This window comes from Rattus norvegicus, chromosome 1, assembly GCF_036323735.1.
Source record: "Rattus norvegicus strain BN/NHsdMcwi chromosome 1, GRCr8, whole genome shotgun sequence".
In the NCBI taxonomy this organism is placed as follows: domain Eukaryota; kingdom Metazoa; phylum Chordata; class Mammalia; order Rodentia; family Muridae; genus Rattus; species Rattus norvegicus.
Genome location: NC_086019.1, coordinates 59,563,394 through 59,579,329, shown reverse-complemented (window position 1 = coordinate 59,579,329; position 15,936 = coordinate 59,563,394).

Here is a 15,936-nt window from a genome sequence, read left to right as displayed (position 1 = left end):
CTGCTTCCACTCTGACTAAGAGTGTTCCTGGCCATTGGGAAACCCCAGCAGAGGTGCTGCCCACCACTGTCACTGTCTCCCAGCCCATATGAACAGACCTCCCTCCACCACCTCCTCTACCACAGGTCCACTACACCAGATTTTGGCGGCATTTTAGTGGATTTGCCCCTCCCACCACCTTCTGCAAACAAGGCAGGATCCCAGTCTGTTCAGGTGGCTGCTGGCTAGCAAAAGAGAGTGAGGAGCAGCAGCGGTGGTCTGAGATATAGAAGGCCTGCCTGGACAAGGAAGCAGAGAGGAAGCACAGGGAGCAGGAGAGGAATGGGTGACAGATGCACTCTCATTCCCTGAACCTGCTTCCTTCTCATCTTTGACCACACCGACCAAACCAGGAAAACCTTCCACACTGCAGAGGCCCCAAGAAACAGTCATTCTGGTGTTGTAGTCCCCGCAGCAGCCCCCCACTATTGAGCACAGGGATCTGAAGTTCATAACTATCAGTAAAGAGGAGTTGTCCTCTGGGGAGTCTGTCTCCAGACCCATGGAAACAAGATGCCAGGGAGAAGCTGGAGAAGCAACAGCAAATGCACCTTGTGGATATGCTAAGCAAGGAGATCCATGAGCTGCAAAACAAGGGGGACGGTAGTGCAGAGGAGAGTGACTGCCTGTGGAAGAATATGCTGGAGTGGCAGTTCCAGAAGAGACTTCAGACCATATTTCTTGTGTTTCTCCCAGGTTCATTTCAGAATACTGTTCAAGAAGCTCAACATTTGACGTTTACATAGTAGAAATTTATAACAACAATGTTTTTGCCCTTCTGGCCTTAGACAGTTCTACAGTGGTGTCTATGGTTAAGTGCCAGGCAGTGAGAACCCAGGAGTGACATTCAGAGGTACAAAGGATGACCTGCAGGTAAGGTGCTCCTGGGGCCCAGTGTCCTAAATGCAGGTCCTCAACCTTACAGCTGCCCACTCCAGCTGTGCCTGGGATGGAGCCAGTGCTACCGACCTAGGAGGCATCTCAGGGAGTGTGCTTAGTATGCGCCCCATTGCTTCAGTGCATGACAAGGTTAATCTGCAAGAGCAGCAAGGATTTTAGCCAGCCTGCGTTCTGTATCTGAGAAAGAACATGTCTTTAAGAACATCAATATGCTCACCTCTAGCACATATCAGCTTTATATGTCAAAGATATCATAATAAAGCTGTTTAAAACATAAAAAGTTATAGGGTAGCTCAAGTGTAGGATGTACTGACCCTGAGTATTATATCTAATTACACACACATACCCACACACACACACACACAGAGAGAGAGAGAGAGAGAGAGAGAGAGAGAGCGCTAAAAAAAGTTGGAAAAATAAACAAATCTTAAAAATATGTAAATAACTGTGTAATTATTAAAAGTCTGTATGAGAGTCAATGTTTTTCACCTCGCATTGAGGAAGGGGCTTAGAGAAATGAATTATCCCCCTCCAACCTCCAAAAACATACGCACACACACAATCAATGACATGTGTAATTGTACCAGGAAATACCCGTATTTTATAGAATGCCATAATGGAAAGTAAGAACCATCTTTTTCATTAAGGGTTGCCAAAATATTCTTTTTTCAAGGTGTGTGCAGCCGTGCCAGTCTTGTTCACCATGGGATGGAAGAGGTCCCTGACCTGTGAGCCTAGAGGTGACCAGGTGCTCCATTCTGAGACTGAGAGAGGCAGGATGCCCACTCAAGGGTCCATAGCAGGGAAGGTTTTCAAGCTATGTACAGTGCTGGAAAAGCCTACACAGGGCATACAGTTAGCAGTGATGTGTTTGCAGGGAGTCCAAGGAACCAGCTTTGTACTGATGCAGGTGGTCAAGCATTTATCATCCACCTGCCACTCTGACAGCAATAAGAGTATTGCTTAAGTTTTATTTCATAGATTTGATCCCTGACCAAAATACCAAAAACTGCACCCTTAACGATGTAGCAAATAGAATAGTGGATACTAGGCCAAGAACCTTTGACTCTTCTAATACCATTGTGTATTTCAGAGCAAGGAAGGAGAGGTATCAATGGACAGCAGTCTGCTTTCCCCACGAGTGCTCTACCACTGAGTTAGTAGCCTTAGCCCTCCTCACCTTTAGAAAAAGTGTGTGACTAAGTTGTCCATGGTGACCTTGAACTCATGCTGTAGACCAGGCTAGCCTTGAACTTCTGATCCCCCTTCCTACTGTGTGTCTTGATTGTCTGGTATTACAGGCCCATTTCTCTACAGCTGACCAGCTTGCTTGCTTCCTCCTTTCTTTTCTTCTCCTTTCTATCTCTCTCTCTCTCTTTCTTTCATTCTTCCTTCCTTTCTCTCTCTCTCTCTCTCTCTCTCTCTGCCTTTCTTGATTTTTCGTTCTTTCATACTTTCCTTCCTTTCTTTCATTCTTTAACTTTCTTTTCTTCCTTCTTTCATTCCTTTGTTCCTTTCTTTTAAGATTCAATTATTTGAGTGGTCTATCTGCATGTACATCTGTGTGTCCAAAGAGGGCATCAGATCTGATTATAGTTAGTTAGTATCCATAATATGGTGACTGGAATCAAACTCAGGACCTTTGAAAGTGCTTTGAAAGCTAGGCTCTGAACCACTGAGCCTGCTCTCCAGCCCCAGACCATTTTCTTAAACTTAGCACACTTGGTTCACATGAGAATTGTCTGTCCATGAGCAAGATAAGGTTAATCATAGCAAAGAGTGCTTATCCCTTGCCAGATCAACATGGGGTCTCCTGTGACTTATGCTGTCCTTTTCCAGGCCTGTCACCAGTGCCTTGGCGTTTGTGGGACTCATCCACAGAGGCATGCAACTCAGAGAACTGCACCCCAACTTGGTGCACAGGAACTCTTTCAGGTGTCACTTGATTGTCACAGGTTTCTGCTCGGTCAGCAAGGAAGGGAAGCCTAGCCCTGTGCCAGGTCAGTTCCCAGTACAGAAGTTCATTCATGGCAAACCCAAGTGATCATTGCAGTGAGCGTTGGCGGTCTAGAGCCCACATCAAGGAGGCCTTCCAGACTTTGGAAGTGGAGAGGGAGGGAAGAAAACAAAAGTATGGTACACTCACACTTTGGAAGGACACACATCCATCCTAAGTGAAACACAAGTTCTGTTTTCCAGTTGACAAGTATATAACATGGCGCTTAAGGCTACACCCACATTGTAAAAGCCGGTGATGTCAATCACAGCAGGTAAGATGTCAGTCACCTGAGTCATGCAGAGTTTGACCACATGAGACTCACCCCAGGACTTAAATGCAGTGAGTTCAAGGACTCACATGCTATGCTGCGTGGGCTCCTACTTATGCCACACCTTGACCCATTGCACCCTGAGCCTCCACACCATAAGCCAGAGTGCAGATCCCTGGGCACAGTAGGACACACCTAGGCTAGTTTCCACTCCCATGGATGTTCTTGTGGCCTTGTCAGAGCACTGTGACCACATCCCACTTCTGAACAGCAAGCTAATCAACAGGATGCTCTAGGAGTCCATCCGTTTGTCTTCTTCAGAGACCTCATAATAGAGGGGGCAGAAATCCAGGCTTTAGGGAGCTACCACAGCCATGATTGTTCATTTGTCCCAGCCACTCCACCTTTGGCCAAGTTACAGCTCTGCCAGGCCCTGCCATGTTGTCTTCAACATGTTTGTGTGTCAGTGATACTTGTATGAACTATGCTACACGTTGGCCTAGAGGCTGGGCTTTCCTCTTGCATTTCCAGCAAGACTACAGAGTTTCCGGGGGAGACTCTCATGGCTCTTCATGTTCTGGCAGCACAGTCTGCAGATGTCTCTAAGGTATTGGACATCAGACCCCACTGAGGAGTGAGAGGCTTTCAGTGGCTTATATACCCAGGGCCTGGGCATGATGGCCTTTATTGTGTGTTTGATAGCATGTATGCTCTGCTCCAAGTGTAGACAGACACTCCCCATGCCTGTAGTCTGTGCTTGGAGTGTGGGTACACACTCTCCATGCAAACAGCTGTCTACGCACACACAGATGCCATTTTCATGATTTACACCTGTTATCTTTGATGTTTCTTTTAAAAGACAATCATATAAAGTTACTGTGATTTCGTGCTGGCTTTCTTTACCCAGCCCACAGATGAATATTGGAAGGAGACTCGAATCTGTGTGGGCTCCTCCTTATGCCCATACCCTGACCCCTGATTCACACTTTTAGGCAGAGGCATGGCAGAGCGTGGCCTGTAATTGTCCTGTCCATTCCCTATGGATTGTGACCACAGTCTGCAGTTCTGCACAGCCTGGCATCCAAGGAAATTGGTATAGTTCCCTACAATGTCTCCACAGGCCCAGAGGAAGGACATAAATAGAATCTTTATGAGACCCAAGTGGCTTCTCAGGGTCAGCCAATACTCTTGGCTCCTTCTTGTCTCTGAAGACACAGGGCACAGGTCCTGACCTGCATGCACCTGTAGCTGCTGCACACACTAAGGATGACTTGTGCTGGCCTCTGATGCTTCTGGGAGTCCTGAAAACCACAATCCCTGGGCCAAGGGGACTAGTGAGGGACAAGTGAGCACAAGGCCCCTGCCTGCTCCATGGAGACCAGAAGCCCCAACAGGGTTCTCACTGCTGTGTTCCCCAAGATAATGACAAGCACCTGTTACAGCAGGTCATGCTCTGGTGGGAAAGGCAGACAGGCACATCCAAGGCTGTTCTGTGGCCATGCTGGGCCTGCCTGCTCTTCATGGGCATACTCTGCCATGCCACTCAGCATATCCCAAGCTGTGTCTGGAGTGCTTTGGTCTCACAGGAATGCTGTGTTCATGGAGACACTGACAAACTAAGGACCAAGACCCTGTCAAGTACCCATCCACACATGACTCCTGCCAGGAATCAGCAGTATGGGCAACCACGTAAACATGGAGACATGGATTATTTCTTCCTTGGGAGCACTTGTGAACCACAGGGTCAGGTGACAAGCTCTAGACCAGGAAAGGATCAGGAGGAGCAGAGTGACCTCACCTGAACTTGAGGAATAGGGAACCCAGCAAGGGGAGTGACCACCCCTGGTTCACACAATTTAGGGACATATGTGGTGGGAAGAAGCTAAGTTGAGGCAGCCTGGACACATCCCAAGATAGCAGGTGATTGGGGGGGGGCGGTGTAGGCTTGCATGAAATGATGTGTGTGTGTGTGTGTGTGTGTGTGTGTGTGTGTGTGTGTGTGTGTGTTCCTGTGTATGTCTGTGGATGGGCCTATCCTGACACCAGACCTGACTGATGCCAGGCACCCACAGTTGGCACAGACACCACTTTACAATAGGGTTTTTGTTCCCAAAGGTTTTCTAATGGAAGGTAATATGAGTCTTGTACAGGGCTAGTTCACCAGATTTTGTATGAAAGATGAAATCTGATCTTTACAGATTGGAGTCTGAGCTAGCCTTGTGGTCCCTCCTCTTCCCACTGTTCCCAGTCTGTTTCGTGTCACAATGTCCAGGGAATAGAACCCTCAGTTCTGCCGGCACCTCTGTGTGAGGCATTGCATCAGCTGACATCCAGAATGGTTGTCCCAACTCCACATGTTCTAGCCGAGGTCAAGATGCACACAAGAAGGCCTAGATGAGGAGGTACTGCCCCACCCAGCCAGACAGACTTTATCTACTCTAACAGATGTTAGGAGGAGTTGCAGATATGACTCAAAAAAATGCATCCACTATTGGGCTCAACTACCAAGAACCTGTGAGCAGCAGTGACATTCAAGTCTCCTCTCATCCAAGTAAAGGTACATCAAATACTTCTTTGGAGCCTGGGCAGTAAAGAAATCTTGAGGGCTCCATGAGTAGATAACATACCATGAACCATATCAGAGCCCAGGACTGTACCTGCTTGATGACCCTGGACCTCCTTGGCTAAGGTGAGGAGAGGAGACCCCAAACAGCCCTATACCAGTGCCTCAGAAACACTGTCAGACAGGATGGACCAGCCTCCACAACCTGAGTTGTGCAGTAAGGGTTCTTTTCCATTCCGTACAAAGATGTCTGGTTTGCAGAGTCTCAAATGGATCTGAGACATACTGCAAGGGAGGCTTTGTGTTGGGTGCAGTAGTTAAAACCAGGACATGAGAAGGGTAACTGCAGAGCTGTGATCTCGGAAATTCTGCAGTACCCAGTTTGGATTATTGGAGCCTAGGCAGGCCTTGCAGTCATAGACCTCCCTCTACTGCCCATGTCCCTTCATGACACCTTCTCCAGCATGCATCAGCTCCATATCCTGCCCAACATACCTTAGGGTCCCTGATAATTCCAGATACTTTAATGTTCTCCCAGGCTGCACTGTGGGCTCTTGTGTGCCTCACATTCATCCTAGAAGTTCTTGGGAGCCTCCATGCCATGGCATAGGATATCTTTGTGTCCACACTGAGCCGAGTGATTCCATCCAGTACAGGATTCTCTCCCTATTGTTGAATTTTGGCACTTATGTCTTTAGGAATGACTCTGCATGTGGTCAACACACACTACCCTGGAAGACCCGAGAGTTCAAGGACGGCCAACTTTCACTTAAGCAAACTTGTCCACAGACTGCGTGGGTCCCATCAGCTGAGAGTAGCCTCCACATTGCGTGATGTGCAAACTTCTGCTTTTAAGTCATGATGGACTTAGGATCTAACCTGAGGACCATACACAAGGCACAGGTAGGTGATGTGTAAATGAGGCATGTTACTGGGTCAGGTCTTCAGTGCAGTGTCTTAAGCTGACAGGCTTTTGTGAGGGCATATGCTTCTCTATTAAATGAGCTGGCTCCTCTGAAGGCCTCAACTCTGCTGTGTCTGCCGCTCATGCTCCCTCCTCCAAGAATCTAACTGTCCCTAGCTCTCTGTGACTGGCTGGTCAGTCAGCCTTCATGCCACTCCACAGCCACTCTACAACACAGAGCCCACACTGTCCTCTGCAGAAGTTTCACAGGGCTGCTGCTTTAGTCTCTCTGTTGCGCTATGGGGGTCCAAAGTCAAGTTTCTTAGGTCCCTAGGTGTCCCTGAATAGGCTTTAGAACAAGGTAGAGGTGAAGAAATCAGGAAATAAACTCCTGCAGTACTACATGACTACCACTGGAGGGCTCTACACCTTTCTGGTTCTAGTGTGCCACTCAGGAAGCCCTCTCACTCACTCTAAGGTTCTGAGCCTGATGGAGAGGACTCCTGCTAAACCCAGTGTTCCCAAGAAACTGGCTGTATCAGCAGGGCTAACTGTAGAGGATTCTCCACGACCCTGAGAACACAATGTGGAAATCTCAGGTAGGCAGGGTGTGTGGGGGAGCAACCAGGGCTGGATGGAGACCTTAAGCAGAATTTGATCTCCAGCCCTGCATTCTGATTAGCATGAACTACACTCCTGTGAAGGTCTCTGGGTGGTTCCTGAAATTAGGTGGAGGAAGAGGAGGAGAAGGAGGAGGAGGAGGAGGAAGAGGAGGAAGAGGAGGAAGAGGAGGAGGAGGAGGAGGAGGAGGATGAAGAAGAGGAAGAGAAGAAGGAGGGGGAGGAGGAAGAGGAAGAGGAAAAAACAAGTAAGCAAGGACAAGACAGGCACATGGCCCGTACTCACTGCAGTGGCCCATCGTATCCTAGGTGTTTTCCTGCCCTAACTGTCAAGCAGGAACCAAACACCACTCCTCATGGGACTGTCTGAGATGAGGCCAGCTGAGGATCTGAACTGTCAGCAAGGAGGACGGGAGCTGTCTGTGCCATACATCGAAGCATAGTGTCCCACATAAGCCCATCTCACAAATGATGCCATCTCCTCCCCAGAGTGGCTCAAGTAAGGGTTAGGAGTGCCTCATGAATGCCAAGACCTCCCCTACTCCTGCAGACCCATGAATGGTGCCTTCTCAGGGCCCATCTATCCTGAGCCCAGGGAGCAGCCAGAGGGCATACTCATGCGATTTCATACTCAGGTCAATCTGCTATCCTGTACCCCATGAGTCGAGACTGAAACTCAGTGCTCAAGACCACTTTTTTTTTCTGGACAAGACTTTCACAATGTGGTCACACACAGTGTTAGTGACACGTTGCATGCCCATGACTGGCATTCAGTGTAGCCCTGAGCACCCAGAGATTCAGATCAGCATTGGCCAGATCAGACTCTTTGCTACCTGGTCCTATAGCTCACCTCCACTGTAGTTCCATGTGTCCTGACTGCTGCAGCTGCAGCAGAAGCTACCAGATGTCTTCCCACAGAATCGTACTGTAATGTGGGCTCATCCACAGACATCTCACACTCTCCCTGCTGGGAGTTAGGCTGGATGCCTCCTGTGTGAGAGCTGCCTTGCCTTGTGGAGCAGAGAGAGAAGCAGTGGAGGAGATCTTGTCTGTTGCTCTTATTGTCCTCAGTGCCCAGGGCTTCCCTGTGGTTTGGGTTCAGATCCAGCTCCAGTGAATCACTGATTAAATTCAGCCCATAGAAGCTGCAAACACCATGGGGCACAGGGTAGACCAGGAATGAGGGGCAACCAAGCAATCCAGGACCCTGTGTGGACCAGGGAAGCCAATAATCCAGGTCACCTCTCAGGCAGGATGCAAGGCCAGGAGCTCTGTGTGCCCAGACAGAGGTAGATGGGACCCTGACTCCCACAAAATGCTCCTTCAGAACTATTACATCATCAGCTTTGAGAAAGTCGTCCTCATTAAGGACTTTCCGCACAGCTTGCACTGCCATCTAACTCTGTCTTCCAGGGGTGATCCTCTTCAGGAATATTGACATGTCTTCTATGAATGGTTAATATTCTGATAATTTGTTTCGTAAACATTGCTCAGCATAGTATCTGTCTCCAAAAGAAGTCATTCAGCAATTATCCCAGGACAGGGAAACAAAGTCCTCCTCCTGTTCCTCCTCCTCCTACCCCTCCTCCTCCTTCTCCTCCTCCTTCTTCTCCTCCTATTCCACTTCTCCTATTCCTTCTCCTCCAGATTTTTCTCCTCTTCCTCCTGCTCTGCCTCCTCCTCCTGCTCTGCCTACTCCTCCTTCTACTCCTCCTCCTCCTCCTCCTTCTCTTCCTTCTCCTCCTCCTTCTTCTCCTCCTATTCCACTTTTCCTATTCCTTCTCCTCCAGATTTTTCTCCTCCTCCTCCTGCTCTGCCTCCTCCTCCTGCTCTGCCTCCTCCTCCTGCTCTGCCTCCTCATCCTCATCCTCCTCCTCCTCCTCCTCCTCCTCTTCCTCCTCCTCCTCTTCTTCCTCTTCCTCCTTCTGCTACTGCTAATGCTGCTGGTGCTATTGCTGTTACTCCTGTTGGTGCTGTAGCTTCTGCTGGTGTCTTTTCATTGGCCATGTGTCTGAAATCACCACCTGTTTATACACAGGATATGACAGAATTTCAAGATGGCACTGTGAAAGAAAAAAAGAATTTATTCTAAGCAAAAAAAAATATGAGGTAGAATACTTAGATTACCATTTGGAGCGTTGATTGCTTTATTATTTTATTACTTCTTCTCTTCTACTTCTCAGTTAAGATTTTTGAAAGAAATCATTTAGAAATGTTACCAATCAGTAGGCCTTAGGAACAAAAAAAATCAGTATGCAAAAAACTATGCATGCATCCAGGATTCTGACCATCAACAATAACCCACAAACTAGGTTGTTGATACTTACTCAATGACAAACCTTGTTATTAATTTTAAGGCTTAATGGAATGGGACGTCACATTTGAAAAGATAAGACTCTGTTCTGCAGCACTTGGAATTGATGACCACATGTGCTAGGACCAGTAGCCCATGGAAGAGTCCAAGATCCCATGAACCTCTAGTCCTCACCCTGTGGGAGCATTTGGCCTAAGGGGGGGATGGAGTCCATCTGAAGGGATGGGTCAACAAGACAAATCTGTAGAGTGGGGAACTCATCATTCATATTGGGTCCCTGCTGGGAAGAGGAGAAATCAAGAAGAGGCAGGAGGCTTGGCGTTGGGGAAACCTCATAAAGAACTTAGAGAAGATACAAGGTAAGAATTGTGGGGAAAATGGAAACCAGAGTCAAGAGGAAGGAGGAGTATAGAGCAAACTGGAAAGGACAAAGCACAAAGATACCTGGGCTATGCCTGCTGCTTGTTCTCTGGACTCTCCCTGTGGCTCATTTCTCGGGTGAGATGCTGTTCTGCCCCAGGCGAGGTTTCTTTCTCCTTGGCAAGCAGCAACAAAGATTAATCAGGGCATTTGCTATATTCATGGTCCACACCTTAAAACCTCTGTGCCGGACCCTGCTGGAGATGGGCTTATCCTCTAATGGGGCTCTGTGGGAGAGTAGATTATCTTCTTTTATTTCCTTGTTGCTACTCTTCTCACTGAAGATGCTTGTTGTTTAAATGCATGGGACACTCATGGCACATTTGTGATAGTGGTAGTGCCCTGAGAGGACCAGGCACAGTTGACCTTCTTCCTCCTTTTGGATGAGCCTTCTGGCCATACTGAGATACTTGACCGTGGGAGAATGACACCTGCAAGGTGTCAAGGACTGGCAGGCTTCCACTCCTCTTTCTTTGTAATCTAAAAGCACCTGCAGGATCAAGGCTAGGAAATGGGGCTGCAATGGGACTCACTTGCTGTGCCTGGGCTGTGCAGCCATACCCCGGGAGGGCCTGCTGTTGTAGGAAGTAATAAGTTGCCATTTCCTCATTATATTTTCTTTTTATTAGGGAGTATTTTATTGCAGAGGCTTGAAATCCCATGCATTTCCTCGCACCCAAAATTTCAGGGTCTGGCCTGAGGGGAAGCAGTTCTTCACAACGACCTGTGAACCCCTTCCCGTGTTCTTTGAACCAGGCGTGTTTCATCACCTCACTGGCTGTTGGTCTATACATTGGATTTACTGTTAGTAATTGACTAAGGAGGTTCTCCAGGTCTTCTGAAACCCCACAGGGGGCAGGATACACCCCTACAACAACTTGTTTTTGTAATTCTTGGATGATCACTGAATCAAATGGAAGCTTTCCCACTACCATATAATACAAGACCACTCCTATTGTCCACATGTCATTCTTCATCCCGTCATACAGAAGTCCAAGGAAGAGTTACGGGGAACCAAAAGATTATGCACCGCAGTGCTGGTTTAGCATATGTCCAGGTTGTGTTTCGGTGCTAAGCTGAAAGTCGATGACTTTGACCTTTTTGTTTTTATCGATCATTATATTGTCCACTTTCAGGTCTCGGTGAACAATCCCCTTTCCATGGCAGTAGCTCACTGCTGGTAATATCTGTTCAAATATTTGCCGGGCCTCATCCTCCTCTATGTGCCCTGACTCTCTGATGTACTGGTAGACTTGTTGGCCTTCCACCAGCTCCATTATGAGGTATATTCTAGTTTTGTTTTCAATGACTTGTAAGAGAGAAACAATGTTGGGGTGGTTGATCTTTCTCATTATGTTTGCTTCTGTCATGGCTGGCCGGAACCACTGCTTGTTCTTTCGGAGAACTTTGACCGCCACTGGGGTTCCTGTGAGCTGGTGGTGGGCCAGGAGGACCTTGGCATGGCTTCCTTTTCCAATAGTCTTCAGTACTTTATATTGGGAATGAAAGGTTCCCTCCTGAGAGATACTGGGATCGGGCCTAGGAGGGGATAACTCCTTCTCAATCTCTGTAGGCATTTTATCAGTACTAATGCTACCTAAAAATAACAAAAAAAAATGGAATCAAATAATGAAAAAGATGGAGCAATTCAGGAACTAAAATTACACATGTGGAACCTAAAAGAAACAAACGAAACAAAAAGAAAAAAATAAAAACAAAGAAAAGACTAGACTAGAAAAATAGAATAAAATTATGAAAAGGGGGAAAATATGAAGAATCATAAGTAAAAGCCACCCAAATAACCAAACCCAAAAGAGAAAGCCAAGAGCACACACATACTAAATGCAATGATGAAAATAAAAATTGTCATACTACAATAGGATTGTGCAGCCAAAGCTGATCAATACTGTGAATGGATGTAGTTTGAAGAAAAAGGTCAGATGAAAGAAACGAGAGGAGAAACAATTAGTATAAGACAAAACAAAGAAATGTAAAAAGCCAACACTTAAGGGAAACTCCATTGAATTTCAGGACCTAGTGATCCACAAAACTCCACAACTCTCCAGAGCAAAATACTGAAAATTAAAATTAACCAACCACAAGGAATAAGGCAGTTAAATATCAGTGAACAGTAAACCTTAAGCAAAGGCTGGGGAGTCAAAGTGTCACAAAGGGCAAATTTGTATCAAGACTAAGCCAATGATTGCTTGTACTCAATAAATAGAGAAACAGGAATAATGTAAAAGGATGAAACCGCAGGACATTGAAAATGGAGATAGAGTGAATCATCCGACTGCACAAATGTATATAATCAAAGCAGTAATATAGCATGTGAGAACATAAAAACCACCACCAAAAAATGAAACCAGCAATCCATAATAAAGAAAGAAAGAAAGGAAGAAAGAAAGAAAGAAAGAAAGAAAGGAAGAAAGAAAGAAAGAAAGATCAAAACCACAATAAGGAAATGGCCAGTGGTCTTGAGAATATATGGCCTAATTCTATCTCTTAAACACAGAAAAAAAAAATCAAACCATAAATGAGCAGGCAGCCGTCTACATAGGCCTTTAATCTGATATTATGGGGTTGGCATATCAAAATCCTGGGAGCCACTGGTCAGCCAACACAGGTACTTGGGCAGCAGCAGGCCAGTGAGAGAGCCTGTCTTGAAAATGAGGTTGATGACCTACCTTAGGAACAGGAGCCCGGGCTGACTTCTGGCCTCTACACTCTCTTGCACTGAGGTGAAGGTAATATAGATACAAGAAGGGGCAAAAGGGGATGGGAACGTGTGTACACACACACACACACACACACATGGGCACACACAGAAGCACACACAGAAATACACAAAAGTGTACTTATACTCACACAGACAAACTCTTACAAACACCCAGATTCACACAAAACCCAATCACATATGAACAGGTACACACATACTCCACACAAGCACACCAATAAAAACGCACATCACATACACACACAAACATACACACAGGGACACACACATTCACAAGAAAACGTACACACATACAAACACATACAAACAAACAAACCTGAAAACTCACACACTCCTACATATACTGACAAACACGGGCGAAAGTGTACACACAGTCACACACAAGCAAATCTGTCAACACACATCATCCTACACACATAGACACATACACATATACACAGTACAGTAAAATCCGATACAACCACACACAGCTCACTAGATACAACCAAGTCCCAGAGGGCTCCACTCCACACCTCCTCTCAAAGCACTCAAAGAAATCCAGGCCTGGCTACAGCTTAACATCTGTTGGCAGGACCTCCTCACAGTCGCTCCTCATGAGGTCACAATAGGACCTGTCATGACATGGTTGGGAAGGGCTTCAAGGCTCTGGCTTCTGTGGGCTATGGAGAGACTTTAGGCTTTTAGAAATCAAAGCCTGTAAGATGTTTACCTCTCCTCAGTTCTCTGTTTTGAATATTTGCTGTGCCTCCTGCTTTAAAGTCCTCATGTCTATGCTCGCTGTGTCACTTTTTCTTTGAATTCTGAATGATTAGCCTCAAACTGATGGTACAGATTTTAAAAAATGAAAAAAGACAAAGCTGAGTTTCTAAACTGACCCATCAAGGTGACACTGTTCTCATAAATCCTCAGAAAGGCTCTAGGTTATCATCAAACACCTGAGACAAAGCTGCAGGGATAGGCAGAGCACTTGCCTCCCAAGGGTGAGGACTTGAGTTTGAATACCCAAAACCCCCATCAATGTTGGATGCATCAGCAAAGCCCACAAGCTCAGCATCTGTGCAGTGGTGAGGGGTTGGGGCTTGAAGACAGGTGGTCTGACATGCAGACGTGAGGACCTGTCCAGAGGATGGCCCCTGACAGGACATGGGGTAGTGGTATGCATGGACACCTAGGCACATAAGGGGGTATGCATACACATGCAGACACTTCCTCTCACACAGAGGTTGGCATGATGTATAGAAAACCAAGTACATCCTGAGTGTAGGGCTCACTTTAAATATTAAGGTCCAGTGATGGAACAGGCGTGTATGAGGACAAGGAGCTCTGTGCAAACTGGGACAAGAAGGAACAGAGTGGCTCTGCTGACACAGTTGAAATAAATTCTCAATCACAGTCTGTGAGAGCCAGGTCACAGGACCCAGGCAGCTGTGTTATTTGTGAGCAGCCAGTGCAGCCAGAAGCTAACTATTGAGCACTGACTGGCCAAAGCCCAGAAAGGGTCTCTGTTTTTCAGAGTGCTGGGGGCAGAGCAGTGTGTAGCGCTTTCCTTCTGAAGACTCTTCTGGGGTTTTGAATCCCCTGGAGAGGACCCTCATGGCTGCAGACACTCAGCCTGGGAGGAAAGATCCCCATCTGTGGAGTTCATTGAAAGGCCTGAGAGCAGAAAAGGAAAGAAACAGGAAAATGTGCCACCTCTGCTCACTGTGGTTCAGCTTCTGCCTTTGCAGCTGAGCTCAGGTGCCCTGGAGTCCTCCCTAGCCCGAGTCAGTGATCCCAAGTTCAAGTCTCTACTTCCTGGTTTGTAGTATCAAACACAGCACAGTTTCAGGCAAGAAAAGCTGTGAACACCATCTAGACATTGCTGTCTACATTTGAGGGGGACTGTTCGAGCCCCAAAGGGAGCAAGGGTTACATGGTCAGGTATTACAATAATGGCCAAGGTTGGAATCCAAGTCCCAATCTCCCTTTGCTCTGGGCAGAGGGTAGGCCTGGCAATTGGTTCTTGCTGTGTACATGGGGAGATTCAAAGGGACTTATGGGATCGCTGGCACAGACCGGCCCAAGCATGGCTTAGGGAGCCTCACACCAACTCAATATTTGATGTGTTCCCAGCTTTGTCTACCACCCTCAGCTGTGTGCCATTTTCCCTGCCTCGTGCAAGGGACTCTAAATATCTTCCTATAGAAGGCGATCAAGGAGGAGTTGCACAAGGAGAGGTGGTGCTCTGTGGGGAGGTTCACATGGGCTAACATATTAGAGGGCCACAGTCCCAGGACTGATACTGGGTGGACACTCTCCTCTGACATCCAACACAGAGATCTTTGACAGAGATCAAGAGAAGGCTTCTCTGAATAGCTGTGCAGAGCACCTCCGATTCATGGACTCAGGACTGACACCCATAGGATGCTTTTGAGGAGCCGATTGTGATTCAAGGGCTCATCTGCCTGGGTCCCTGTGCCTCTAGAGATGAGCCCAGGCCTTGGCTGTGGATGGTTATGGGGTCAGATCAGAGGATGGGAGGGGGCTTGTCCTTGGCTCCTGGGAGTAGTGCAATTTTTCTTTCCGTGCTCCTGCTTTTTTTGCTTTTCTTTCCCTTGGCATAAGGAGGGACTGGAAGAAGTCTGTCTATGGGGAGTGAGGCTGTCTGGGAAACTGCTCGCTATTCTACATTGTCATGCAGCTGGGGGCTTGGGGTTGTTGGCAGGATAACCTCTGCACCATTCCAGTCTGCTTCTCTCCACTTTATCTATGCATCCCTGTCCCAGGGCTGGGAGACCTGGATACAAAAGTCCCACCTGTAGCTTCCAGTCCAGGGATGGAGTCCCTCAGTGAATGGATTCCAGATGGTTCTGTGTAAAGCAGCATCGAACAGGGTAGTTACTGAACATGTAGGTACATGCAGGAGGATACTGCACTGCACCCACCCACATTTCATATAAAACCAATCCTCATGCTCAGGTACTAATTGGTTCTATTTACACCTTTCACCATTTTTGCTACTCACTGTACTGTGAAGGGTGAATTTTTATTGTTTCACTTCTGCAAAGAGACAGAGTTTAGCATTGGACACTCCCTACGGCATGGCTGGAAGGGAGGCCTTAACACCCATGTGTCCTTCAAGGAAAAAGCTCTTTCATAGGATGCCTCCCTGAGTCCCAGGATGTGTGGAGGG